This window comes from Rhincodon typus, unplaced genomic scaffold (assembly GCF_021869965.1).
Source record: "Rhincodon typus isolate 14 unplaced genomic scaffold, sRhiTyp1.1 hic_rhity00005395, whole genome shotgun sequence".
Lineage (NCBI taxonomy): Eukaryota > Metazoa > Chordata > Chondrichthyes > Orectolobiformes > Rhincodontidae > Rhincodon > Rhincodon typus.
The window spans coordinates 2157-5956 of record NW_025971033.1 but is presented as its reverse complement, the minus strand read 5'-3'; the positions used below and the strand labels follow the sequence as shown (position 1 = coordinate 5956).

The following is a 3800-nucleotide window of genomic DNA, read 5'->3' as shown; positions in this document are numbered from 1 at the left end:
CACACTGATACACACACCCTCACTGATACACTCACTGATACACACACTCACTGATACACACTCATTCACACTGATACACACACCCCCACTGATACACACACACATATACACACACACACACTCTGATACACACTCATTCACACTGATACACACACACACATATACACACACACACTCACTGATACACACACCCTCACTGATACACACACATTCACACTGATACACACACACACTCACTGATACACACATACTGGATACACACACACACTCACTGATACACACACACTGATACACACACAGATACACACACACACACTGATACACACACTGATACACACACACTCACTGATACACACACTCTGATACACACACAGATACACACACACACTCACTGATACACACACACTCTGATACACACTCACTGATACACACACTCTGATACACACAGATACACACACACTCACTGATACACACACTCTGATAGACACACACACACACTGATGCGCATACACTCTGATACACACACACACACTCACTCTGATACACACACACACATGCACTCACACACGCACACTGATACACACACACATGCACACAGACTCATACACACATGCACACGCACTCACACACACACACACAGATACATGCACCCACACACACACAGACACACGCATGCGCACACACAGACACACAAACACACACACAGACACACATTCGCACACACAAGCGCAAACACACACGCACTCATTCACACACACAGACCCACACAGACAGACACACACACACACAGACACAGACACACACACACACATGCAACACACAAGCAGTGATCCAAGGTCCTTATTTCCACAATGTTTACTTAATTTACAGGGTTCGTCTGTGAGACACGTCTCTCGCCTCTTCGAATGGGAGCCTGTTGAGAGTAGCAATCCTCACCATGGTCCCCCCACACCCCCCGCTCTCTCCTGCCAGCGCCGAGCTGGAAGATCGATCCTAACTGTGACCGCTTCGCCTTGCTCCCTGGCAGCCTTGGTACCACTCGACAGGCAGGCCGTCCATGAACCGAGACGTGAGAGTGGGTGAGTGACGGACTCAGTGGCTGGGGTGAGGAGTCGGTTTGTGAACGAGTGATTGAGCGGGTGAGAGAGGGCATGAGTCGGTGAGCCGGTGCGTGAGTGAGTGAGTGAGTGAGTGCGAGTGAGTGTGTGAGTGCGAGTGAGTGTGTGAGTGCGAGTGAGTGAGTGAGTGAGTTCGGTGGACCTCTCCCTCACCTCTTTGTCTGGATGACTCCCATCATGAGTTGATAGGTGGAGACAGAACCCAGAGAGAGAGAAAGAGGGAGACCGAGACAGAGATATATCGAAATAGACTGAGGGAAACAGTGAGACAGAGAGAGATACAGTGAGAGAGACAGACAGAGAAAGTGAGAGAGACTGACAGAGGGAGAGAGAAGGAGAGCGAGACAGAGATAGATAGAAATAGACTGAGGGAAACAGAGACAGAGAGAGATACAGTGAGAGAGACAGATAGAGAGAAGAGAGAGTGAGAGAGACTGATAGAGAGACAGAGACAGTGAGAGAGACTGACAGAGAGACAGAGAGAGGGAGGGAGTGCGAGACAGATAGAGAGAGAGAGAGAGATAGAAACAGACTGAGGGAAACAGAGAGACAGTGAGAGAGATAGAGCGAAAGAGACTGACAGAGAGAGAGAGGAACACAGTCACTGAGGTGGTAAACCAGAGAAGCTAGATCGGTGAGAATGGGGCCCATCAGCAGGTGACAGCAGTGTTAGATGTGTGGAAAGCAGCTCCGGTCAAGAACAGGGCCTGGGCCTGGGCCTGGGCCTGTGGAGGTTGAGGGGGGCGCGGTTGCTGGGTAAAGGACGTGACCAAACTGGAGATTGAGTGCCGAAGGCTGCAGGCTGCCCAAGCAGGATGGTCAGAGACGGTGCTCCTTCTCTTAGCGCCGCAGCAGGGCCCGAGACAGAGATGCTGCTGACTGGGGAGCGTGGCAGTGTGTGCAAGTGGGACAGGGCACCGGGAGCTCGGGATCTTGCATGTCCTTTTCTCCCAGGGGCTGGGGGTGGTGGTGGGGGGAAGGTGGGTCGGATCCGTCACCTTCACCACTGGCGCTGTCCGTCCTTTCCGAGCCTGGGATATCGTCGGCACATTCGTCCACAGCTCCGGGATCCCCAACATGACCTCCGCCTATCCCGTTTCGTTTTTATTTGTAATGTCCGTTGGGCTGTCCCCGTCACTCTGAGGTTATCTTTTCTGTGTGCAAGTGAGCAAAGGTAAGAAGAAGCTGTCAGTTTTAAATCTGCGATGTGGAACATGTGCATTATTATTCATGACTTAGAGTCACACGCAGCATGGAGACAGACCCTTCGGCCCAACCAGTCCGTGCCGACCCTATTCCCAAACTGAACCAGTCCCACGTGCCCGCTCCTGGCCCATATCCCTCCAAACATTTCTTACTCATGTACTCATCCAAATGTTTTTTAAACGTTGTAACTGTACCCACATCCACCACTTCCCCTGGAAGCTCATTCCACACACAGGCCACGCTTTGTGTTGGCCCTCAGGTCCTTTTTAAATCTTTCTCATCTCACCCTAAAAATGTATTCCCTAGTCTTGAAATCCCCCCACCCTGGGGAAAAGACACCTGTCATTCACCTTATCTATACCCCTCAAGATTTTATAAACCTCTATAATGTCACCCCTCAGCCTCCTACGCTCCAGTGGAAAAAGTCCCAACCTCTCCCTATTTCTCAAACCCTCTGTTCCCAGCAACTTCCTGGTAAATCTCTTCTGAACACTCTCCAGTTTAATAATTCACACACACACTTTCTCTCTCGTACACACACACACACACACACACACACACACACTCTCTCTCTCTTCCACACACACACAAACACACTCTCTCTCTTCCACACACACACGCACACCCACTCTCCCACACACACACACACGCACACCCATTCTCTCTCACACACACACTCTCTATACACACACACACACTCTCTCATACACACGCACTCTTTTACACATGCACTCTCATACACACAAAAACACACACGCATACCCACTCTCACACACTCACATACATCCCCACTCACACCCACACACACACACACCCACTCTCACACGCACACCCACTCACCCATTCACACATGCACACCCACACACACACTCACACCCATGCTGTCTCTCTCACACACACACACGCACTCACACACACACACACTCTCTCTCACACACAGACACACACACTCTCTCACACACACACACCCTCACACACACACACACCCCCTCTCTCACACACACACACACTCTCTCTCACACACACACACACTCTCTCTCATACACACACTCTCTCATACACACGCACTCTCTCTCATACACACAAAAACACAGACGCACATCCATTCTCACACACTCACATACACCCCCACTCTCACACTCACATACACCCCCACTCACACACATACACCCACTCTCACACACACACACACCCACTCTCGCGCGCACACACCCACTCTTGCACACACATGCACACCAACTCACCCACACACACACACTCACATACACCCGCTCAAACACACTCACACCCACAGACACACACTCACACCCACACCCACTCACACTCACAGACACACACAAGCACACCCACTCTCACACACCCACACACACAAGCACACCCACACACACAAGCACACCCACACACACACAGATACGCACGCACACTGGCGCACACACACACACACTGACACATACACACACACACACAGACACACAC

General features: G+C 51.1%; 1 long non-coding RNA gene across 1 annotated transcript in view; it reads right to left on the bottom strand.

Moving 5' to 3' along the window:
- Positions 1-840: 840 nt before the first annotated feature.
- Positions 841-3800, bottom strand: part of LOC125482061 — a 4481-nt gene continuing 1521 nt past the window's right edge. The window contains exon 2 of the long non-coding RNA XR_007261535.1: positions 841-2272. This is a non-coding gene — a long non-coding RNA (uncharacterized LOC125482061). The remainder of the gene's footprint in view (positions 2273-3800) is intronic.